The following is a 26809-nucleotide window of genomic DNA, read 5'->3' as shown; positions in this document are numbered from 1 at the left end:
TTATATATGTATATATATCTACATATTTTTGTACAAGATGAAATGGTATGACTCATTTATTAACTCAAAGTATATATGTATAAGAATAAAAGGTGGTGTTTTGGTTATGAAGTAAATGATGTTTGTGTTTGAGTTATAATATTTAATGCATTAATTAGTAAAATTTATGTCAAGAGTATGTGGTACATTGGAGTATGCTTATGTTATAAAATAATGATAGGTATTGACTATTTGGATTTGAAAATTATTTGAAAATCAATTAATATGTACTAGTAGATCTTGGTTGCGAATAGACATGAAATGAATATGATTATGTATCATTTTCAAATGGCACATTATTTGAACATTTTGGATAGTTTATTTGAGTGGTTTGATATTTTAGCATATGCTAAGTGAATTATATAATTATTTATTCATGTTATGCAAATGTAGTAATAAGGGAAGCGAATGTTACTATAGAATATTTCACTTATATGAAAGGAAATAATGTATGTTTGATTGTATAAAGTATGTGCATAACATTTGTTTAATAATTAAAATATTTTATATTTGAATTATTCAAATGTCATCAAAGTTAAAGTATACATATTTGATAAGTATGTGAAATGAAATGCATATATATAAAAAAATTTACTAGATGATTAACCTTATAAAGAAAGTCTGTTCTGAATTGTTTTGTGATTGGTAATGCCTCGTAACCCCATTCCAGCAACAGATATGGGTTAGGAGTGTTACATTTTGTTGGTATCAGAGCTATGGTGTAACACCCCGAATTTGGGCCTAGAAGTATTGGGCCTTGAGTGGGGGTCCGTAAGGAGGTTGTATATAGGTATTTAATTGTGCAATGAAATGAAACAATTAAATGTTTGCTTTAGTGGTTAATGGCTTTGAGAAGTGTTGGAGAAATATTGGGTTCAAACTTGGGCTTTAGCAAAAATTTTGGTATTAAGTGAAAAAAATCTGGATGCTTGGATGAGGGCCTTTTAAATTATTGTGGTAAATAAATGACACAAGGAAGCATGTAGTCTAGTGGTTGTGGCGTCATTAAGGTTGTATGGGAGCCTGGGTTCAAGTCTTGGCTCTTGCAATTTATTTTGTTTTTTTAAGGGAACCTGGACTTTGGCCTTTAGACCTTATAATTAATTGGGGATAAAATATGACACAAAAAGGCCTTGTGGCTTAGTGGCAAGAAGCGTGTGGAGCATCTGAGGGGAGGCATGGGTTCGAATCCCATGGCAAGTAAGGAGCGTTTATTTTGCTAACAGGGGGTGGCAAAAGTTGGTGTTGAATTTAAACTCTGATGTTGGATGGATCCCACATCGGGAAGCTAACATAAGAGTGGATACAAAGCTGGCTTTAAATAGAGGGAACCATGAGGAGAGTAAAGGTACCTTTCTTGGCTGATCCCTTTCGCTGTATGGTGTGCTCGTTTGGATTGGGCGTCGGCTAAGAGTGCTCGGAGCATGGACTAACTCCAGTCTCCTATCAGGTGTGTATTTCTCACTACTCTAGCTATAGGATCCTTCTTCGGGCTGCGATGGGCCGAAAGGGGCCATGTGGGCCCAATGGGCCTACGGGCCCAATTGGATAAGTTGTTTGATTGTGTAGTAAATATTAGACTAGGCTAGGTGAATCTCATATCTGTGGCTAGATTTGGGCTAAAAGGGCCACACGAGCGTGTGGGCCCATTTGGGCCGAGAATAGGCTTTAGGCCCATTCGTATTGTTATCCCTGTTTAGAATACTTTAGTTTACTAAAATTACCGAAATACCCTTAGTTTGTAAAAATACTGAAATACCCTCGATTTGTAAAATTACTGAAATACCTTCGACTTGTAAAATTACCAAAGTACCCCCGATTTATAGAATTACCGTTTTACCCCCGATATACATAATTACCGTTTTACCCTCGATTTACATAATTACCGTTTTACCCTCGACCTACAAAATTACCGTTTTACCCTCGATTTACAGAATTACCATTTTACCCTCGATTTATAGAATTACTGTTTTACCCTTACAAAATTACTAAAATACCCTTGGTTTGTAAAATTACCAAAATACCCCTAGTTTGTAAAATTACCAAAATACCATTGGTTTGTGAAATTACCAAAATACCCTCAATTTGTAAAATTACCAAAATACCCCTAATTTACAAAGTTACAGAAATACCCTTGACTTTCTAAAAATTATAGAAATACCATTAGTTTACAAAATTACTGAAATACCCTTGGTCTGTAGATTTACCAAAACACCCTTATAGGATGAAATGACTAAAATACCCCTATTAGGTAAAAAAACCGTCAAGCCCCTGTAGGGTAAAGTGACCGTAAAACCCCTATAGGGTAAAGTGACCGTAATACCCCTGTATGGTAAAATGACAAATATGCCCTTATGTTCCGTATGACTGATGTGCTTAGGATTTACATATATTGATATTGGATTAGTTAAGTTTGAGTGACAGGTGGTGGTTATCGTAGGCGATTGATTTTGGAAACGTTTCAACTTCAACCCGTAACAGGTGTGTACTAACCCTCGTAATAGCTTAGATTAATATTTGCTGAGAAGCCAAAATGCTAAAATACCAGTATTTCGGGAACTTGTAATGTTGTGTTTGGGTATAGATGTGATAAATACGATAAGATCGGTGTTTGGATCGATGAAACAGGTAAGAACTCAATTTTGTGCACGATGGTAAGTTGGGCCTCAATGGGCTGAAATTGGGCCCAATGGGCTTTCGGACCCATTTGGGTAGAATTGATAGAAAATGGAATTTGGAAAAGTTGCACGCTAACACGATTATTATTGTTGTAAAATTTGGGTTAAGTAGGCTAAATCAGCATTCGTAGGGCCCATTAGGGGTTTTGGGCCCAAAGCTCGAATTTGATAAAGTGGTTTAAAGATCATTGTTTAAACACTCAGAAATATTGATAATTGTAATGAACATGGAAAGCCCTGATATTTGGTAAAATTACGACAATACCCTTATAATGTGAAAAATGACTGTTGTGCCCTTGTGGGCAAGTGACTGACTTGGACTGTGTGGTTGACAGATTTGATTGTGAATATATATTGGTGATATGAATAACTTGACTGTGATTGTTTAATTCAAATATGGGCATAACATTCTGCATACATGACATGTTGCATTGGGTTGGGTTTTTATATAGATGGAAGAAGTGCAAAAGGGCTTACGCCCCAGTTTATTGAAAAGGGCTTATACCCCAGTTTACTGAAAAGGGCTTTGCCCCAGTTATTAAAGAGGCTAGGCCTCCAGATATATGATAAAGCAGCTATGCTGCCAGTGGTGTGTTGGTTGGGTGGGTTGAGTTATTCCCCACCTGGTGTGTTGGTTGGTACGGGTGGAGAGTAGCGGATGGTGGGTTGAGTAGTCTCCCCAAATGGGCTTGCATACATTCATTGGTATTTCATGTGATATTGAAATGGGCTTGAATACATCCATTGACATTACATGTGATATTGAAATGGGCCTATGGGCCATACCGTTTACAATAAAGGCTTCGGCCTAGTGAAATGATTTATGAAAAGGCTTTGGCCCAGTGATATGGTTTATGAAAAGGATTCGGCCCAGTAATCGTTAAACGAAAGGCTTTGGCCCAGTATATGTCAAGACTAAATAGGGCTTTGACCCAGATTGTACTGATACTGTGTTTTCACTATTTGTTTGTTATTGGGATTACACACTGAGTTTTCGTAAACTCACCCTGTTTCTAACTGTGCAGGTAATCCCTAAGCTTAGATGGTTTGGAGCTGCGAGGGACTCGGAGATGGCCACACTACTGTTTTTGTTTCTTTTAATTGCAATAAGTAGCCGATTTATTTCTTTATAAGTTTTATCTTATTAATATTATTGTTTGGTTTTGGGTTGTAATAAGGCCATTTTAATTATTTTTCTAGGATTATTTTATTTTAATAACTTTAATCTATTTGTTAATAAATGGGCTAGACTTAGGACGTGTTTTCAAAATGATAATTGTTTTCAAAATAACACCACGCCACAATTATCCGATTTATCAAAGATTTCAACTTAAATAAATTACAAGTCGATTTAACCAAGTGTGGCAATGGTTGTGGGCATGTCTAGGATTGGATCCATTAGAAGAGCTTGGTACTTAAGCAACCTTCATGGCTCACCTCCTCTGTTACGGATTCCTACCTGGTGCCCAGCTACCATTCACTTTGTTAGCTTAACAAAAGTCAGTTTTTAAAGCACTAAAACGAAACATGGGTTTTTAACTTCAATGTGGCACATCAGATTCGGCCATAACGTCTGGGCCGGGTTTGGGGTGTTACATATGGTTTAGTCAGTTCTAAGACTACCATAGTGTATGTGAGTCTAGCTATACATGCCATATTTAACATGGGATAGTGTGATATCTCCTGACTCTGACAAAAATTATATTGATGAGACAGATAAGTTTTCAACCGAGCTAATTTTGATAGTACGGAATGTGTACTCAAATGTTTAAATGGAAATGTGTTGATGATGAGTTGAAACTCATAAAGGTATGGATCAAAGAGTATGATATATTGATGTTGACAAATGTTATAATTATATGAGCATATAGATTATGATATGTGAGTTGTGATTGCTATCTGAAATGTTTTGATTGTAAATCAATGATTTGAGTTGGTATATGAATTAAGTGCTAAGAATAAAGGTGATTAAAAGCAAATGTTTATTAAATGTTTGGACAATGTGAAATTATTAATGAATTGACTGTTTGTGAAAGTGTGTGTTATGTGTATATATGTGTAAATTAAATTTGAGGCTTTATTACCCTCACCCCCCTTATTAGTGAAATGTTACTATGAAATCTATAGGATTTGGGTTGAATAAGCTCAAGAGTGTGGAGTTACATAAGTCCATGTTCGAAAGATTAATAATATGGCCAGAAAAGAAATAGAATCAACAAATGAAGACAGCATTAAAAGAAACATTGTTTTGCAGATTATTCTGATTATGTGACGTCACTGTTAAAGAAGAAGTTATCTTCGATCAAATGACCTATTCAGGTATGTTAATTAAGGAAAATATTAGCTAAAAGCTTTTCTGAATTGATTTCTGTTAGTAAAGCGATAATGTGAAAATTTCTGATGGCAAAATTAGACAGTTGAAATAATGTTTGAATTGTATTGAGGGCTGAATGTAGTGGTTATAGTTGGGTATGATTCCTTTTGGGCATTCTATGTGTATATTTATTCTCAGAAGTATATGTGACTATTTTATTTCAGAAGGAATTCTTATCATAAAAGAACATTGGCTAAACATATTAATAGATGAAAGTATCGTTGGTTTGTTTGGGGTTGTATTCGACATTGCTATGTCTTTTTTTGGTATTTATTCCTTTGTGCAGATATGAAAGACGATGGAGAAATCTTTATAATGCTAATACTCTGTTTCTGCTGGCTATTGTTCCGTTGAAAATATGTGAAGATTATATTGCTTCTATTACTGTAGATTTCAGCATTTACGAGTAATATTGTTCTTTCTGGACATTTTTGGAATATCATCGGAATTGATATCAGTCTATATAGGTTGTAATTTTATGATATTCAGTGTGGCTTCAGATGTTGAAAATTTTCTTATTCTGGTTTTCTTATGATTCTATGTGATTATCTATAAGAGATGTCCATTTATAAAAGTTGTGCTTCTGTATTGGTTGTTGTTCAAATCATATTTGATATTCTTCTGGGTTCAAATGCTTCGTTAGTAGCCAGGATATTATATATTTTCACGGGTAAGACGATAATCCTATTATAACAATATGATTTCTATTTGATGACTGTAGTGTATATATAAAGATATGTCTGGATTATTCTTTCTAACGAGAAGAAAAGATTTCTTTGAAAAGACCAATTCTGTGGTTTAATCTGATCTGAAACTATTTGATTGAAAATGCAACTGGGTTATATGAGTTTGAATCTATCCACTGGATCGGAAATAAACTTTAAATGTACATGTGTGATCTGAAGGATAGTATGGAAGTAGAACTTGTTATTTTCAGGATTTGATATAGAATTATGTCTATCGGAACAATTCTATTTGAGAAATGTTGTGGTAAATTCAAGTTAGTTCAATTGTTGAAGCTTTCTTTTGCATGAAGATATTATCCACTAAAATATTAGTTCTAATTTAGCCTAAACTGAACAAAGAGTTTACGAACCTCAGTCATGTGTCAATGGACAGGTTGAAGTATAATAATGGAGTACATAGAGATATCCTCTGATTCCTTATAGTTAGAGTTGTTAAAAGACTATGAGCTTATGATTGACTACCATCCGGGAAAGGCTAATGTTGTTGCTGATGTTTTAAGCTAAAAATCACTGGTTGCTTTGTGTGCAAAGAATGCGCATATGGCTATGTCTGATGATGGTTCAATAATAGTTGAATTAAAAGTAAGACCATTATTTATTCAGCAAAATTTGTGATACTCAAAAAGTTGATAATGATTTGTTAGTAAAGCAGGTCCAAGGTGATTTGAAGGTTGATTCAGAGTTTTGATGTTTATATTGAAAGTTGTCTGAGGTTCAGAAACCAAATATGTGTTCGGAGGAATTCAAATGCTGATTCAGATGATTTTGAATGAAGCCCACAACAGTTGATTGTCTGTTCACCCAGGTAGTACAAAGATGCATAATGATCTGAACAACTTTACTGATGGTATGGTATGAAACAAGATATTTCTGACTTTGTTTCGTAATGCTTAATTTGTCAACAAGTAAAAAGTCGAGCATCAAGTACCTTCTGGATTGCTTCAGCTGATTATGATACCTGAATGGGAATGGGATAGAGTCACGATGGATTTTTTATCCGGTTTTCCGTTGACACCTAGTAAGAAAGATGCAATTTGGGTTATTGTTGATTGATTGACTAAATTGGCTTATTTTGTTTCGATATGTACAGACTACTCGCTTGATAAGTTGGCTGAATTGTATGTTTCTTAAATTGTAAGATTACATGGTGTACCTATATCTATTGATTTGAATAAAGATTCGAGGTTTACATCACGATTTTGGAAGAAACTGCATGATGCTTCAGGTACAAAATTACATTTCAGCACAGCTTTCCTTCCACAGATAGGTGGTCAGTCTAAACGAGTCATTCAGATACTTGAGGATATGTTGAAATGTTGCATTCTTGAGTTCGAAGGCACGTGGGAACGACATATACCTCTGATTAGATTTCCGTACAATAAAATGGCACCTTATAAGGCTTTATATGGTCGTAAATGTCATACACCATTGTATTGGACTGAGCTCAGTAAAAATAAGATATACAGGGTCGAATTGATCAGAGAGACTGAATAGAAAGTGAAAGTGACCCGTGAAAGTCTGAAAATGGCGTCAGATCATCAGAAATCATATGCAGACTTGAAATGTAACGCCCCAATTTTCGGGAATTCTATTCATGTTGGCATAGGTTTAATTATGTTAGTGGGCCTCTAGAAGGCCCAAGCTTAAGATAGAACCCGACAATTTTAGTTAATTTTCGTTCCATAAGAAAAAAGGGGTGAAATTATGAAATAGAACCTATGTGAAAATGTTTGAAAAAGCTATAGGCTAAATTGAAGTGGCCAAATAAATAAGAGTGCAAAATAGGAGGATTTGCATGACAAACCTCCCATTTTACATGAAGTGGCCAGCCATCATGTTGTTGTAGACAATATGAGCACTTGATATCCATAATTCATGGTACAAATTGATAATGGGTTAGGTAAATGTTCCATGATAATGGTTTAGGTAAATGTTCCATGATGGGCATTTCATGTCTTTTGTATTAAAGAATTAAATGGATGAAATATGAAATTTTATTAAAAGAAAAAGGGGTGAAAAGAACAAAGTTTTGTCCATCTTTGTTCATCATAGCCTAAAGTTAGAGAAGAGAAAGGAGAGGAAAAAGCTCTTGAATGTTCGGTCAATTGGGGAAGAAAATTGAAGGTAAGTTCAGGGTAGTTTGCTTCTATCTTGATGTTCATGAGTTCTTCTTGATTCTACCTTAACTCTTGAAGCATATTTTGGTTTTAGTTGTGTTGTGAGCATTTAGTCATGAATTAAAATGAAGGAAATGGTTGTTGTTTCATGTTCTTTTGATGAAAAAATGGAAGATAGGTGAAGTTGAGCCAAACAAATGAGCATGCATGTGCCTTAGATGTTAAAGGAAAAATCAGCTAACATGTTGTGCTTTAAAATGATGAAATGGAGATTATACTTAAGTAAAATCATAGATATGTGATGATTGATTGGTGATATACATGTTTAAATAACAAGCATGCAAGTTAGGTGTGAAAGAGTGATTTGGTAATAAATCTGCTTGGGACAGCAGTAGTAACGTGACTTTGGAAAATCACCATAAATTGTGGGAGATGATTTAGAAGCTGAATAAATTATGTAATTAAAGCTTAATGAGTCTAATTTCAAATGGAATAAACGAGAACATATTTTGAATTCTGTACAATGAGAAATTTGATTCGTAATGAAGAGTGGTCAGATTAGTCAAACAGTGAAACATGGGAAACTTTGAGAAAAATCTGGTATTGATTGGATAAACCAAAAATTCTGAAAATTTTATGGATAGAAGATATATGAGTCTATTTTCATGGAAAATTAATGGAAGTTGATTTGGAGTTTCGTAGCTCCAGTTATAAATAATTTAGTGACTATTGCTCAGGAAGACAGCTTGCAGTGAAATTATGATTATGTGGTAAACATTGACAAAAATTTGTTAATGAGTTGCTTATTGTTTTCTTATAAGCTTACTATGATCTGTAGGTGTGGTTGGCTGAATATTGTAAGGGGTTAATATGTAGTTTGTATTTGAATAGTTAGATTAACGTGTTAGTAATCCAGTTGTAGGCGGTTCGTGTGTGGATCTCGTCAGCATATAGTCGCAAATAGGTGTGTAACTAACACCCTCTTTCTTAGTCTGGATCGGCAAAAGTGGAAAATTCGAAATGTCGAAAACCGGTATTTTGTATATTTGCGAGTGTGCGAATGCTCGTGAGGTAAATCGATTAATGTTTTTGGTAAGCTGAAAATTTGGACTGCAAAGTGCAAGATTTCTGTGCCCTCGATATTTTTGAGCTTAATGGGCCAAAATTGGAATGATGGGCCAACAGGCCCAATTCGGTAAGAACCCTTGGTACGTGATTCTATTAGTACGTGAAAAGTAGGAATATGCATGAAAAACCCTAAAATAGATAAATTACTGAAATACCTTTAAAAGTGGAAAATTTACAGTTTTACCTCTAGTAGGTAAATTACCGAAATACCCCTAGGGTTAAATTGACCTAAATGCATGTTTGACTGTTGTTATTTACTGCATGCCATGTTGATATTATCTGATGCATGGGATTGGGATATTGACGGAGGAAGTACTGAAAGTGGCTTGTCCACGTACTGGAGGCTTTGCCTCAATTTACTGTTAACTGAGCAGCAAGGTTGCAACTATGGAGTGTTGGGCTAGGTGGGTTGAGCTATTCCCACATGGAGTGTAGGGCTGGTACGGGTGGAGTGTAGTGGTTGGTGGGTTGAGTAGTCTCCCCAAATGGGCTTGCATATGTTATTGATGTTGCATGTATTTTGAAATGGGCCTATGGGCCATCTTTATCTGAATAAGGGCTAAGGCCCGGTTTATTATAATCTGAAAAGGGCTCGGTCCATTACCACTTTATTACTGAATGGGCTTAGGCCCAATAGGCTTGAGTGACTTGGGCTTTGAATGGGTTTTCCTTACACACTGAGTTTCCCAAACTCACCCTTTTATTTTCATCCACGCAGTAATCCCCAACCATAGTGGGCTTGGAGTGTGAGGAATATCCACGCAGTAATCCCCAACTATAGTGGGCTTGGAGTCGTGAGGGAATTCAGAGTGGCCACCCATTCGAAAGTTTGATTTTATTCAGTGAACTGGACATCCTTTTAATTACGTTTGAGGTTTTGGGCTTTTAAATGTAATAAGGCCGCTTATTTATTTTTGATGGTTTTATATGTTTTATTAAGATAGGTAATATTTATATTTAACTGTTGAAATTGGATAGCTTTAGGTAGCGTTTTCAAAAAACAAGAATTGATTTCAAAATAACACAAAATGTGCAAAGCTTCCGAATGAAGATATTTTCCAAAATTAATCACTTTTCCTAAAAAGGACTTAATCAAATCGGTTTCCTAGAAATATACATGACGTTAAGGTATGGTAATGGTGGTTTGTATGTCTAGGATTGGATCCGAAGGGAGTTTGGTACTTAAGCAGTCCGATGGACGCACCTCCTCTTTTCCGGTTTCCTACCTGCTGCACAGCTTCCATTCACTTTAACCTATAATGAAATCATCTTTTAAAACACTCAGTAAGTTTTCTTTCTGGATCGAAAATGTTTTGAATGCTTCGATGTGGCATGTCAGATCCGACCATAACATCTGGGCCGGGTAAGGGATGTTACATTTAGTGGTATCAGAGCCTAGGGTCCAATATGGTGTCGAATTTAAGAGCTGAAAAATGGATTCAGAAAGGTTGTGAGGCCTATTTGGCATTTGTAAGTCAGTCAGAAGAGGAGGGACTGATAGTGGATAAGGTTAGGACCGTAAAGGAGTTCCAAGATGTTTTTCCAGAGGAGCTTCCAAGATTGCCTCCGAACCGAGAAGTTGAGTTTGGAATAGATTTGTTGCCTGGAACGGCGTCCGTGTCCATCGTACCGTATAGGATGGCACCGAAGGAGTTAGTGGAGTTAAAGGCTCAAATTCAAGAGTTGTTGGATAAGGGCTTCATTAGGCCAAGCGTGTCTCCATGGGGAGCACCGGTGCTATTCGTGAAAAAGAAGGATGGTACGATGCGGATGTGCATTGATTATCGCCAGTTGAACAAACTGACGATTAAGAATAAGTATCCATTGCCAAGGATTGATGATCTGTTCGACCAGCTCAGAGGAGCTTCTGTATTTTCCAAGATCGACCTTCGATCTGGATGTCTTCAGTTAAGATTCAAGGAGGCAGATATCCATAAGACGGCATTCAGGACTCGGTATGGTCATTACGAGTTTCTGGTTATGCCATTTGGACTGACAAATGCTCCTGCAGCGTTTATGGATCTGATGAATCGTGTGTTCCAACCATTTTTAGATCAGTTCGTAGTCGTCTTTATTGACGATATCCTGGTATATTCTGAAACTGAAGCGAAACATGATGAGCATCTCCGTATAGTGCTGTGAGTGTTAAGGGAGAATGAACTCTTTGTGAAGTTCAGCAAGTGTGAATTTTGGTTGAGGCAGGTAACCTTCTTAGGAGATGTGGTCTCTGCCGAAGGGATTAAGGTGGACCCTCGAAAGATTGAAGCAATTTTGGAGTGGAAGCCACCTAGGATGGTGTTGGAAATTCGAAGTTTCCTAGGGTTGGTAGGATACTACAGAAGGTTTGTGGAAGGTTTTTCTGTGATGGCAGCACCTTTGACAAAACTCATAAGGAAAGGAGTACCGTTTGTATGGACTAAGAAGCAGCAGGAAGCTTTTGAGAAGTTGAAGAAAGTTCGATGATGCACTGAGTTGATTCAATAGAGTCAGGAAGGATTTTAGTGTGTACAGTGACGTATCACACGTGGGTTTGGGCTGCGTGTTAATGCCAGAGGGTAAGGTGGTTGCATATGCATCACGACAGCTTAAGCCTCATGAGGGGAACTATTCGACTCATGATTTAGAGTTGGTAGCAGTGATATTTGCACTTAAGATTTGGAGACATTACTTGTACGGAGAAAGGTGTATTATATACACTGACCACAAGAGTCTTAAGTATTTTTTGACTCAGAAGGAGCTGATCCTTAAGTAAAGGAGATGGATTGAGTTGCTTAAGGATTATGACTGTTCGATCGAGTATCACCCATGCAAAACTAATATGGTAGTCGATGCTTTAAGTCGTAGAACCGTATCTGATCTGAGAGCAATGTTTGCTCATTTGAGTCTGTATGATGATGGCAGTTTGTTGGCTGAATTGCAAGTAAGGACAACCTGGGTGGACTAGATTAAGGAAAAGCAGTTGGAAGATGAGTCTTTGGTTGCTCGTTTTCAACAAGTTAAGGAAGGGGAAACTTCTGAGTTCGGTTTAAATGGTGATGGAGTTCTGTGTTTCCGAGGAAGAATTTGTGTTCCAAAGGACTCTGATTTAAGGCAGACAATATTGAAGGAAGCTCATGGGGGACTATGTGCCATGCATCCTAGAGGGAATAAGTTGTATCACGACTTACGAGAATTGTACTGGTGGCCTGGACTTAAATGAGAAGTAACGGAGTTTGTAGGGAAATGTCTGACATGCCAGCAAGTGAAAGCTGAGCATCAATTACCCTCTGGACTGTTACAGTCAGTGAAGATACCACTTTGGAAGTGGGAGAGGGTAACCATGGACTTTGTGAGTGGGCTGCCCTTGACACCATCAAAGAAAGACTCAGTGTGGGTGATTGTGGATAGGTTGACCAAATTGGCCCATTTCATACCTATTTGTACTGACTTTTCACTTCAAAAGTTAGCCAAGTTGTATGTGGCAGAGATTGTGCGACTTCATGGAGTCTCGATTTCAATTATCTCTAACCGGGATCCCAGATTCACATCTTAATTTTGGAAAAAGTTGCATGAGGCGTTGGGGACACGATTGAACTTTAGTACGGCTTTCCATCCCCAAATTGATGGTCAGTCAGGGAAGGTTATTCAGATTCTGGAGGACATGTTGAGGGGATGCGTGATTGACTTTCGAGGTAGTTGGGAGGATTGCTTGTCGTTGGCAGAATTTGCGTCGATAGCTATTACGGTAGTATTCGAATGGCACCGTATGAAGCTCAGATGGACGAAAGTGTCGTACACCTAGTTGTTGGACTGAACTAGGAGAGCGACAAATTCTTGGACCGAGTTGGTAGGCGTCTCGAGGATAAGGTCGAATAATTAGGGATCAGTTAAAAGAAGCATCTGATAGGCAAAAGTCGTATGCATATTTGAAGCGTAAGGAGATTGAGTACTCAGTAGGTGATATGGTCTTCTTAAAGGTTTCTCCTTGGAAGAAGATATTAAGGTTCGATAAGAAGGGCTAGTTGAGTCCGCAGTTCATTGGGCCTTATCGGATTTTGAAGCGAGTAGGCCCAGTGGCTTATCAGTTGGAATTGCCTTGAGAGTTAGACAGGATTCACGATGTTTTTCACGTCTCCATGTTAAGGCGTTATCGTGCTGACCCTGCTCATGTCCTACCAGTTGCAGAAATTGAAGTTCAGACTGATTTGACCTTTGAGGAGGAGCCTGTGCAAATATTGGCTCGAGATGTTAAGGTTCTCAGAAGGAAATTTGTCCCGTTAGTGAAAGTACTGTGGTGTAATCATGGAAGGGAAGAAGCTACTTGGGAATCAGAAGAGACTATGCGTCAACAATACCCTCAACTATTTGGATCAGGTAAATTTCGAGGACGAAATTTCTTTAAGGGGGGTAGAGTTGTAACGCCCCAATTTTCGGGAATTCTATGAATGTTGGCGTAGGTTTAATTATGTTAGTGGGCCTCTAGAAGGCCCAAGCTTAAGATAGAACCCAACAATTTTAGTTAATTTTCGTTCCATAAGAAAAAAGGGGTGAAATTATGAAATAGAACCTATGTGAAAATGTTTGAAAATGCTATAGGCTAAATTGAAGTGGCCAAATAAATAGGAGTGCAAAATAGAAGGATTTGCATGACAAACCTCCCATTTTACATGAAGTGGCCAGCCATCATGTTGTTGTAGACAATATGAGCACTTGATATCCATAATTCATGGTACAAATTGATAATGGGTTAGGTAAATGTTCCATGATAATGGATTAGGTAAATATTCCATGATAATGGGTTAGATAAATGTTCCATGATAATGGATTAGGTAAATATTCCATGATAATGGGTTAGGTAAATGTTCCATGATAATGGTTTAGGTAAATGTTCCATGATGGGCATTTCATGTCTTTTGTATTAAAGAATTAAATGGATGAAATATGAAATTTTATTAAAAGAAAAGGGGGAAAAGAACAAAGTTTTGTCCATCTTTGTTCATCATAGCCTAAAGTTAGAGAAGAGAAAGGAGAGGAGAAAGCTCTTGAATGTTCGGTCACTTGGGGAAGAAAATTGAAGGTAAGTTCATGGTAGTTTGCTTCTATCTTGATGTTCATGAGTTCTTCTTGATTCTACCTTAACTCTTGAAGCATATTTTGGTTTTTAGTTGTGTTGTGAGCATTTAGTCATGAATTAAAATGAAGGAAATGGTTGTTGTTTCATGTTCTTTTGATGAAAAAAATGGAAGATAGGTGAAGTTAAGCCAAACAAATGAGCATGCATGTGCCTTAGATGTTAAAGGGAAAATCAGCTAACATGTTGTGCTTTAAAATGATGAAATGGAGATTATACATAAGTAAAATCATAGATATATGATGATTGATTGGTGATATACATGTTTAAATAACAAGCATGCAAGTTAGGTGTGAAAGAGTGATTTGGTAATAAATCTGCTTGGGACAGCAGTAGTAATGTGACTTTGGAAAATCACTATAAATTGTGGGAGATGATTTAGAAGCTGCATAAATTATGTAATTAAAGCTTAATGAATCTAGTTTCAAATGGAATAAACGAGAACATATTTTGAATTTTGTACAATGAGAAATTTGATTCGTAATGAAGAGTGGTTAGTTAGTGAAACAGTGAAACATGGGAAACTTTGAGAAAAATCTGGTATTGATTGGCTTAACCAAAAATTCTGAAAATTTTATGGATAGAAGATATATGAGTTTATTTTCAGGGAAAATTAACGGCACTTGATTTGGAGTTTCGTAGCTCCAGTTATAAATAATTTAGTGACTGTTGCTCAGGAAGACAGCTTGCAGTGAAATTATGATTATGTGGTAAACATTGACAAAGATTTGTTAATGAGTTGCTTATTGTTTTCTTATAAGCTTACTATGATCTGTAGGTGTGGTTGGCTGAATATTGTAAGGGGTTAATACGTAGTTTGTATTTGAATAATTAGTTTAACGTGTTAGTAATCCACTTGTAGGCGGTTCGTGTGTGGATCTCGTCAGCATATAGTCGCAAATAGGTGTGTAACTAACACCCTCTTTCTTAGTCTGGATCGGCAAAAGTGGAAAAGCCGAAATGCCGAAAACTGGTATTTTGTAGATTTGCGAGTGTGCGAATGCTCGTGAGGTAAATCGATTAATATTTTTGGTAAGCTGAAAATTTGGACTGCAAAGTGCATGATTTCTGTGCCCTCGATATTTTTGAGCTTAATGGGCCAAAATTGGAATGATGGGCCAACAGGCCCAATTCGGTAAGAACCCTTGGTACGTGATTCTATTAGTACGTGAAAAGTAGGAATATGCATGAAAAACCCTAAAATAGATAAATTACTGAAATACCTTTAAAAGTGAAAAATTTACAGTTTTACCTCTAGTAGGTAAATTACCGAAATACCCCTAGGGTTAAATTGACCTAAATGCATGTTTGACTGTTGTTATTTATCGCATGCCATGTTGATATTATCGATGCATGGGATTGGGATATTGACGGAGGAAGTACTGAAAGTGGCTTGTCCACGTACTGGAGGCTTTGCCTCAATTTACTGTTAACTGAGCAGCAAGGCTGCAACTATGGAGTGTTGGGCTGGGTGGGTTGAGCTATTCCCCACATGGAGTGTAGGGCTGGTACGGGTGGAGTGTAGTGGTTGGTGGGTTGAGTAGTCTCCCCAAATGGGCTTGCATATGTTATTGATGTTGCATGTATTTTGAAATGGGCCTATGGGCCATACTGTTATCTAAATAAGGGGCTAAGGCCCAGTTTATTGTAATCTGAAAAGGGCTCTGGTCCAGTACCACTGTTACCTGAATGGGCTTAGGCCCAATAGGCTTGAGCTGACTTGGGCTTTGAATGGGTTTTCCTTACACACTGAGTTTCCCCAAACTCACCCTTTTATTTTCATCCACGCAGTAATCCCCAACCATAGTGGGCTTGGAGTCGTGAGGGAATTGGAGTGGCCACCCGCTCAAAGTTTGATTTTCTTCGGTGAACTGGACATCCTTTTAATTACGTTTGAGGTTTTGGGCTTTTAAATGTAATAAGGCCGCTTATTTATTTTGATGGTTTTATATGTATTACTAAGATAGGTAATATTTATATTTAACTGTTGAAATTGGATAGCTTTAGGCGCATTTTTAAAAACAGTAATTGTTTTCAAAATAACACGAAAACAGGCAAAGCTTTCGCAATGAAGATATTTTCCAAAATTAATCACTTTTCCTAAAAAGGACTTAATCAAATCGGTTTCCTAGAAATATACATGACGTTAAGGTATGGCAATGGCGGTTTGTATGTCTAGGATTGGATCCGAAGGGAGTTTGGTACTTAAGCAGTCCGATGGACTCACCTCCTCTTTTCCGGTTTCCTACCTGGTGCACAGCTTCCATTCACTTTAACCTATAATGAAATCATCTTTTAAAACACTCAGTAAGTTTTCTTTCTGGATCGAAAATATTTTGAATGCTTCGATGTGGCATGTCGGATTCGGCCATAACGTCTGGGCCGGGTAAGGGGTGTTACATGAAATGAAAAGATATAGAGTTTTAGATCAGGGACAAAGTTATTTTGAAAGTTTTATCATGAAAGAAGATACTTAGATTCGATTGTAAAGGCAAATTGAGTCCGAGATTTGTTGGGTAGTATAAGATCATAGAGCGTATCGGGTCGGTTGCTTATAGACTGTTATTGCCATATAAGCTAGAAAATATTCACAATGTATTCCATATTTCAATACTTCAAAGATATCGATCTGATCCTTCACATGTGATTAATTCGTCTGAGATTGAGATTAAATCCGATATGACATATGAGGAAAAACTGATTCGTATTCTAGCTTACAAGATTAAAGAATTGTGAAATAAGAAAATTTCGTTACTTAAAGTGCTGTGGCATAAACACGGAGTTGAAGAAGCAATGTGGGAGCCAAAAGATGCAATGAAAGAATGTTATCCAAACCTATTCATCGGTAAGATTTTTGGGGACGAAAATCCCTAAGGGGGGAGAGTTGTAATAACCAAATTAGACTCTAATCGGAACAGTGGTTTTGATACCACAAATTCGAGTCAAAAAAATATTTAAAATTTTTTTAGTGTGTTTATTTTGTGTGAATTTATATCTGTGAAATTTTCGTGCTTTAATTTTGTCGTTTGGGTGCCTAATTAAATAAAAAAGGGCTTAATCGCGTAGAATGAAAATTTGGTGTTTAAATGTGAAAGTAGTTAATTGAACTTGTCTTTATAATTTGGAGCATTTATTATGCAATATAACCATTTTTAATATGATGGATGGAAATAACCATTGCTTAAAATGGTTTAAAATTTTAATTAAAAGGTTAAATAAGTAAAATAATAAACATGTTAATATATAATAAAACATATAATAAGTTGTCATGCATTTTTTCTTTCATAAATTCATCACTGAATATTAAAACAAGAAAGAAAAATAAAAATCTTGGAGGGTTCGGCCATGGTTGATCTTGATTAAGGTATGTAACTAGCCCAGTTTTTGATAATTTCTACGTTTTTGAGATCGTTGCTTAGTAATCTTCAAGACCCAAGCTTTAATTTTTGGTTTTGATGAATATTTTGAGTTGTGTCATGGTTGATAGCTTGTGACTTTTGTGGTTTGATGATGAAATATGAAAGATATGCTTTAGATTAACATATTTTGTATTGGAGTTTTAGATGATTTTGAGTAATTAGGACTAAATTGCAAAAATAAGAATTTGAGGGACTAAAATGTGAAATAAATGAAATATATGGGCTTGTATGAACACTAGGAATATTTGGCCAAACATAGGTATCTTGAAATTTTGAATGTTTTGTGTTTTGTGCAATAGGGACTAAATTGTAAAAATTGTAAATGTTAGGGGTAAAATGGTAATTTACCCATTTATGTGTTTTTGGACTAAATTGAATAAAAATATGTTTGAATGAGCTTAATTTGAATATGTTTAGATCAAGAACCAAAGAAATCGGATTTGGATCGGGGAAAAACGAAAGTTGTCGACTAGTCGTCCCATTCCGTTTTACATCGTCCAAGGTAAGTTTATAGGCAAATAGACATGTTTAATTGTAGATAAATGTTAAATATATATTCTGGTATGAAAAATATGAATTTATATATGCTTATGCCAAATGTGAATAAGAACCATGTTCAAGCATTCGTTTCGACCGAGTTACGACGTCCGAAAGCCTTGTATGAACCTTAGGAATAGTTAGGATACATATGTCATGACATAGGATTTTGATATGTGATGTGCGAGTAAGACCCTGTCTGGGACAGTGGCATCGATATGTGGTTACATGTAAGACCACGTTTGGGACGTTGGCATTGTATGATATACGTGTGATTATTAGAGTGTCCTATCCAATTCCGAATGGTTCAATGGGCATTGATAAGTTGAGATCAAATGTGCAAAAGTGAGCTAAAATGGTCAGGTATGAATTGGTTTATTACCTATTTGAAACTAAGTGAGTAATTAGTTAATATTTGCTGCAAGACATGCTTGAAGTAAAGTAAATACATATGTGAATGTGAAAAAGGTATTCAGCCTTGTAAATAAATAATATGAACATTGTTGAAATTATTTTTGAATATATGCAATTGGTGGTGTATTCGGCCATTGATATAAATATATATAATTGTTGTACTTTGACTTACAAGTGTATGCATATGTGTATTTAGTATGATAAATATGTTTGGTCATTGAATGATAGTTTGTTAATGTATCTTTATATAAAAAGTGTTCCTTAGGTCATTACTATGCTTATGCATAAGAAGCGTATTTTGATTCATGAGTATAAATATATGTGTTCACATAATGATATTTAGCTTTGAAATTGAAGGATATTTTGCTTATATATATGTATGTGTATTCGTCCATATAATATAAATATGTATGTGATCATTATCCTTTGACCTATGAATTTATGCACATAAAAGTATATGTACTAGTTCGATAAAGATATTTTGGCTTGGAAATTGAATGATAGTTTGTTAATGTATATATATTTGTTCATTCGCCATGAATAATATACAAGTGAAAGTACATATAAAATACATGAATTTACAAGTTTAAAGATTTAAAGTAACTATGATAGTAAAAATTTGGTTTAGTTTATATGATTTGGTTATGTAGCTAAGTTGTTTATTTGCTTATGAGTTACTAAGCTATGTAAGCTTACTTTATGTGTGTTCATGTTTACCTCTATTTTATAGATTTTGGATTCAAGTTTTGAGCTTGGGAATCGTCAGAGAATCTTATCACACTATTGACTGTCTTTGGTATTTTATAAGCTGAAATTTTCGAACCTATGGCATGTATAGGCTAGATTGTAATTTGAAATGTTGGATTTTGGTTTTGTATAATTTAGGCCATGTAAAAATGGCCTAACTTCAATGCTTTAGTACAGTGTTGTTTGATTATGGCTTACATTCATTTGGTTATTATGCTATATGTCTTGAATGAATGGCATTCATGATGTCTATTTTGTGCATTAAAGTTGGTTAGTAATTTTGGAAGTATGTATTTGGTTGATTCGGTTATGAAATATGGATAGATAAAAGTATGAGTGAATTTGGTTGTTAATTTGGTTAAGGTGTTATTCATGATTTGGTATTAAAGGATGATAGGTTATGTTCGAAAGTGGAAAAAGTTTATTTTGATATGTTTATTACGTAGTAGATAAGATTTGTGTATGGGATATATGTTTATATTTGGTTATTGATTTATTCTTGTGAAGTATGCGCATAACATTTGTTTAATAATTAAAATATTTTATATTTGAAATATTCAAATGTCATCAAAGTTAAAGTATACATATGTGATAAGTATGTGAAATGAAATGCATATATAAAAAAAATTACTAGATGATTAACCTTATAAAGAAAGTCTGTTCTGAGTTATTTTATGATCGGTAATGCCTCGTAACCGCATTCCAGCGACGCCCGGTCTAGGTCCGAATTACGTATTTCTTGATCTATAATAATAAAATTCCAATCATTTAATCATCACATTAATAAAAACATTCTACAATTTACAGTTCGGCAAAATGACCGTTTTGTCATTAGACTTTACAAAAATTATGTTTTTGCCCTTAGACTCGTAAATAAGTTTTTATATAGTTTCCTTATTAACCAAGCCTAGCCGAACTCTTTTTATACTATAGCAACTCACAAGTTCAAACATTTCACACAATTACCACCTATTTTACAAGCTTTACAAAATAGCCCATTTAGGTGTTTTCATGAAACCCCTTTCGCAAAAGTTGTTTATTTAACAACCAAGATTCATTTTCTTCCATAAAATTTCAGCTAGCCACATAAATGCTTTCATGGCAAAACCCTAGACTCTCAACTATTTTGCAAAATAGTCCCCTCATTAGATAGCTTATGTTACAAGGGTCCCAAAAGTACAAAAATTATCAAGAATGAGAGAACTTAATGGCTAAAATTTTCAAGCTTTCAAAACCTTTTCTTGCTGAAGATTTCGACGGAGAAGAGAAGAAGAGAAATAAAATGATAGCTAGCCTTTAGATTTATTATTTATTTATCAATTAAGTCACCTACCCTTTGACCATCCCATGAATTAAGGCTCCATGTCTAGCCACTAACTTTTTATTGGTCTATTTACTCAATAAGGACCTCTACTTTAATATTTCATAGCTATTTGACACCTTTAGTTAGTAGAACAAAACTTTCACACGTTATGCGATTTAGTCCTTTTTCGTAATTAAGCTCCTAATCTATAAAATTAATTCACCAAAATTTTCATGCATTCATATAATCATACTGTAACACCAAAATAATAAAAAAATATATTTCTCTGACTCTGGATTTGTGGTCCCAAAACCACTATTCTGACTAGGCCTAAAATCGGGCTGTTACAATTCAAATAAAAAAGATCACGCAATCTATTATTTGAGCAAGAAGATCACGGAATATGAAGCTAAGTATTACTAACTGGAAAAGAGGTTTTGTGCTTTAGCATGAATCGTGTGTTGAATAAGGCAATTCATGTTGTATCACCCTACCTTCTTCATCGCAAAGTTAGATCCTTTGAAGTACATTTTCGAGAAACTATCATTGTCTGGGGGAGTTACTCGTTGTCAAGTGGTATTGTCCAATTATGACATCATTTATGTGTCCCAAAAGGCTATAAAAGAAAACATAATAGAGGAATTTTTGGCGAATCGCGCGAAAGAGGAATATGAGCCCATGAGTTTTGATTTCTCAAACGAAGAGATCATGTCAATTTTGAAGTGTGAAGAATAAATTTGGAGGGTGTATTTTGATGAAGCATATAGCATGATTGGGCATGGGATTGGGGCAGTACTAATCTCCCCAAGTAGCCAGTATTTTCTCACTATAGGTAAACTGATAGTCACCTATTGGAACAATGTAGCTGAATACGAGGCATGCATTTTGGCACTTCAGATTGCAATTGAGAAAATGATCGGGGTTTTAAAAGTTTTTGGTAACTCAGCGTTAGTTGTTTACCAATTAATAGGAGAATGGAAAATAAGGGATTCCAAACTGATTCACTATCAAACATTTGTGCATGGACTGATCAAAGAGTTTGATGATGTCCAATTTTTTCATTTTCCAGGAGAAGAAAACCAGTTAGAAAATGCATTAGCTACGCTACCTGCCATGTTCAAAGTAGGATACAAAATAAAAGTACAACCTATATACCTAAGGGTCAAGAACTTATCGGCCCACTATGTAGAGTAGAATCAGGAATGGATGGGAAACCATGGTATATTGATATTCAGCGATATTTACAATACCAGCAATACCCATATTGGGCCTCAGAAAATGATAAACTAATAATCAAGTAGCTGGCTATGGGTTTCTTCTTGGATGGCGATGTTTTGTACAAAAGAGGACGTGATCAAACCCTGTTGAGATGTGTCAACATAGAAGAGGTGAACCAGATAATGAAGGAAATCCATGATGGATTATGTGGAGTACATAGTAATGGACACATGATGGCAAGGCAAATCATGAGGGTTGGATATTTCTCGTTGACGTTGGAACGAGATTGTTTAAATTACGCTCAGAAATGTCATAAATTCAAGATTTATGTAGACAATATTAATGGTCTTCCTTCTAATATTCATGTCTTGGTGCCTCCTTGCCCGTTCTCAATATGGGGCATGGATGTCATTGTTCCCATCTCACCAAAAGCATCAAACGAACATCACTTCATCTTTGTAGTGAATGATTATTTCACCAAGTGGTCGATGCCACTTCATATGCCAATGTAACTCGATCAGTGATCTGTAAATTTATGAAAAAAAATGTCATTTGTCAGTACGGTTTACTAAGAAAGAATCTTCTGAGACAATGCCAAGAACTTGAGCAATGCCTTGATAGAAGAGGATTGCGCAGAATTTAAGATCAAGCATCATAATTCTGCGCCATATCGTCCAAAAATAAATGGGGCAGTCGAGGGATTGGAATGAGAAACTGCCTTTTACTCTCCATGCATACTGCACATTAGTGAGGACTTCGACTAGAGCTATTATGTTTTCATTAGTGTATGGGAGATGGAAGGAGCAATAAAAAATTCAAAATAACTCCTCATGGTTTTTATACTTTTTCACATAATATATATTTTTTCCTGGAAAACCTTTCTCTGATTGACCCTTAACCCTTAGACCATGTTACAACCTTTAAATGACCATTTTGATCTAATATGTTTGTTCAAATCAAAAAGTTAATCCTTAGAAAACTGTGACGTCTTCAAGAGCATAAAAGAGGGAGATAAACTCTAGGGTGAAAACTCAGAAATGAGCAATCTGGAGAGATTTCTAAAAAAAAAAAAAGAGAGATATGAGATGCCCTAAAGGATAATAAAGATTTTTAGAAGAAATTGATCCTTTGGTACGAGCTCTGAAGTAATCTATTTAAGCCTATTTTAGCCATTTTTTTGGCACCCAAACTCGAGCCGACTGATAAACCATAACTTATACAAATTTTTACCCCATGCCTAACGCATTTATAGATGGTTTCTCCTTAGATTTGGTAAATTCGATGCTCTTAATCCTTTAGTTTCATGTTTTATACTTAGAAGAGCATAGAAGAGTAAAAAGAGCGAGAAACATGCCAAAATAGAGAAAATGGACCCACATGGGAAAACAACACGCCTGGACTTCCTCACATGGGCTTTTCACACGGTCGTGTCAATTTGGCAGGATCGAAGCACGACTTACATGGGTGGATCACGCGCCCGTGCCCATTTAACAGCCTTGACCACGACCTTCAATAATCGCACATGGGCGTGTCACACGGGTGTGTCCCTGCCAAACCCAAGTTTAGTCCAATTCGAAAAAGGCCAATTTTGAGGACTTTTAGGCATTCCAAAGTCTATTTAAACACTTGAGGAGGCACTTAAGAAAGGGGGATGCAGAGTAGGAAGCAAGGAATTACACAAGGAAAGCCGATTGATCCAATCGGATTCATCATCAAGACTGGAAATCTCCCTTCAAGTTCCTTCAAGAGTTTTGGGTTTTCTTATGTTTTGTTATCTTTATGCTTTTGAGATGTTTTCTTTCATAATGATGAACTAAACCCCTAAATACCTAAGGGGAATGAAACCTAAGACAGATCTTGTTATTATTATCTGAATTGTATGATAAATATTTAACTTGTTCTTAATTATGTGTTCTTAATTCTTGTTTTGATATTCCAGGATATTGATTCAAGTTAAGCTCTTATTCAGAGGAGGAATAGACCTTGTCTAAGAGTAAACTTGTCATAATTAAGTAGAGTTGATTGCGTGCCTAGAGATAGGGTGACAATATTTTGCCAGATTACGGTGAAACCTAATAAGGGAATCCATAGATCGAGTTAATGCAATTCTAGGTAGTTAATTAGAAAGAGATTTCAATTATTCAACCTAGGGTTAGATGTTATTAGTCTCGAGAGAGATAATAATATAACTTAGGGATTTCTACGGATCAAGTCAAATGAATAAATCGTCTGATTCAGAGTCAAATAACAGGTGAAGTCTAGGTGGATTTGTCCTTAGGTATTGTCTCAATCAATCGAATTTCTCCAAAAGTATTTCCCAAGTTTTTGTTTCTGTGCATTCTTAGTTAGTAATTAGTTTAGACAACCAAACCTCTTAAATTTTAGGCTAGATAATAAAAAGGAAGTAAATACTAGTACTCATAGTTCCTTTAGGTTCGACAATTCGGTCTTGCTGAACTATACTACTGTTCGATAGGTACACTTGCCTTAATCGTGATAATAAGTTAGTCTCAAGAACGCTTCATTTATAAATCTTTAAAACCTGTTACAAATATCACGCATCAAGTTTTTGGCGCCGTTATTGGGGAACTAGGATATTAGGAAAACTTGATGTTTATTACTTTAGCCACTTTACTTTTATTACAATTTAAATTTTTATTTTCTTTTCTAATTTTTATCTTATTTCCTTCTGACAGGTTTTTCTAGTTTATGACCAAAGGAAGCCCGTTAGGACCACTGCTTTTTGACGGTGAGATTGACCGTACAGGTCGCAGAAACTGGAGAGAAATAAGGTGAAGCTTAAGATACACAGAGGACGAGCAAGAGGACGATACTTCAACCACATCCGAGGAGATGGCTGAAAACCAAGAAAATCCGCTACCTCCTGCGATTGCTGTTAATCAGAATCCTACTCTGTGCACTATGTATGATTATGCTAAACCATCTTTAATAGGAACTGAATCAAACATAGTTAGACCGGTTGTAGCCATAAATGCTTTTGAACTGAAACCTAACACAATTCAAATGATACAATAGTTTATTCAGTTTGATGGTTTGCAGGACGAGGATCCCAACGCTCACTTGGCAAACTTTTTTGAACTATGTGATACATTTAAAATTAATGGCATTTCTGATGACACCATTCGTCTTCGGTTATTCCCTTTTCATTGAGAAACAAAGCTAAATAGTGGTTGAACTCGTTGCCACAGGGGTCAATCACTACTTGGGAACAAATGACCGAAAAGTTTTTATTAAAATATTTTTCACCAACTAAAACAGCTAAATTACGTAATGATATTTCTTCTTTTGTGCAGATGGGTTTAGAAACACTCTACGATGCATGGGAGAGATACAAGGACCTTTTGAGAAGATGCCCTCACCATGAGTTACCGCTTTGTCTACAGGTTCAAACCTTTCATAATGGCCTGAATCCTTCAACTCGACAAATGGTTGACCCAGCTACTGCCAGAACTATCAATAATAAGACACCTGAAGATGCCTATGAATATATAGAGGAGATGTCACTAAATAACTTTCAGTGGAAAGTTATGAGGACAAAGCCAACGAAAACAACCGGCGTTTATAACGTCGATACGATCACTATGCTCTCTAATCAGGTAGAACTCTTGAATAAGAAAATTGATGGTTTCCTTAGTTCTCCACAGGTTCACCCAGTAATGCAATGTGAAGCAAGTGGAGGCAGATCAAGTAGTTTAGAATACCCACCTTATGGCCACAACATGGAGAACGAACAGTTAAATTACATGGGTAACAATCCTTGATCTCAAAACAATCCCTATAACAATACTTACAATGTAGGTTGGAGAAACCACCCTAATTTTTCATGGGGAGGCCAAGGGAATCAGAGACCACCACCTCAGGCTTCCAACAACCACCCTACCAATAAGAGAAAAAAACCAAACCTTGAGGAGATGCTAACAAAATTCAACTTAGTGTCAGAAACTCGTTTTTAGAATATCGAGACTGCACTCAAAAATCAACAAACATCAATCCAGGGGCTCGAAACTCAGATTGGACAACTCACCAACTTGATTTTCGAACGACCACAAAGTAGCCTGGCAAGCAACACTGAATCTAACCCAAGGGAGCAACTCAACGCGATTGCCATTCAAGATGAGGAAGGGCTAGCTGCAAAACCAAGGCCAGAAACGGTGGTAAGCATAGGTAAGGATGAGGTAGGCCACAATGAGCCAAAGCCGGTGATTACGAAATATAAACCTCATGTGTCATACCCCAATGTAACAAGGAAAGACCGCTCAGACAAACAATTTGGTAAATTCCTTAAACTTCTAAAGAAACTACATATTAACTTACTGTTTATTGAAGCCCTTTCGCAGATGCCAAACGCAGTCAAGTTTTTAAAGGATTTTTTAGCAAATAAATGAAAATTAGATGAAGCATCGCACGTGGAGCTGAACGCGGTCTGCTCAGCCATTCTACAGAATAAGCTGCTGAACAAACTAAAAGATCCAGGGAGTTTTACAATTCCTTGTTTAATTGGTAGTTTAGATGTTAATAATGTGTTGGCTGATTTAGGGGATAGTATCAATGTTATGCCTTACAAATTATTTAAGCAACTAGGTCTAGGGAAACCCAAACAAACTAGGATGAGCATTCAATTAGCAGATAAAACTATCAGATTTCCTAGGGGTATTATTGAAGATGTACTCGTTAAAATCGACAAATTTATATTCCCAGTTGATTTTGTTGTTTAGACATAGAGGAGGATAGCAACGTCCCCTTAATTTTAGGAAGGCCCTTTTTAGCAACTGTCAGAACAATTATTGACGTTGGCACAGGTGAACTCACACTTCGTGTGGGAAATGAAACAATCACCCTTCAAGCCCGTAATTCGAATAACACGTCAAAAATCTAAGGTGACTGTACAAATTATTTGGCTAAAACTAACCATATAGTGCAACCTTCTTTGCAGAAAGCAAGTTCGAAGAACATACATA

At 36.0% G+C, this 26809-nt stretch overlaps 1 long non-coding RNA gene and 1 other non-coding gene across 2 annotated transcripts; one reads left to right on the top strand and one right to left on the bottom strand.

The window, feature by feature from the left end:
- The first annotated feature begins 1386 nt into the window (after window positions 1-1386).
- Window positions 1387-3936, top strand: LOC128283715 (uncharacterized). Its single transcript, XR_008274125.1, has 3 exons — window positions 1387-1489; window positions 2452-2520; window positions 3743-3936. It is a non-coding gene; the product is annotated as an uncharacterized LOC128283715 (long non-coding RNA).
- A 21175-nt stretch (window positions 3937-25111) lies between these two features.
- On the bottom strand, window positions 25112-25218 carry LOC128284708 (small nucleolar RNA R71). Its single transcript, XR_008275131.1, has one exon. It is a non-coding gene; the product is annotated as a small nucleolar RNA R71 (small nucleolar RNA).
- Window positions 25219-26809: the final 1591 nt, after the last annotated feature.

The sequence above is a fragment of the Gossypium arboreum genome, chromosome 11, assembly GCF_025698485.1.
Source record: "Gossypium arboreum isolate Shixiya-1 chromosome 11, ASM2569848v2, whole genome shotgun sequence".
NCBI lineage: Eukaryota > Viridiplantae > Streptophyta > Magnoliopsida > Malvales > Malvaceae > Gossypium > Gossypium arboreum.
Note: the sequence above shows the minus strand (reverse complement) of the source record. Positions and strands in the feature narration are given on the sequence as shown.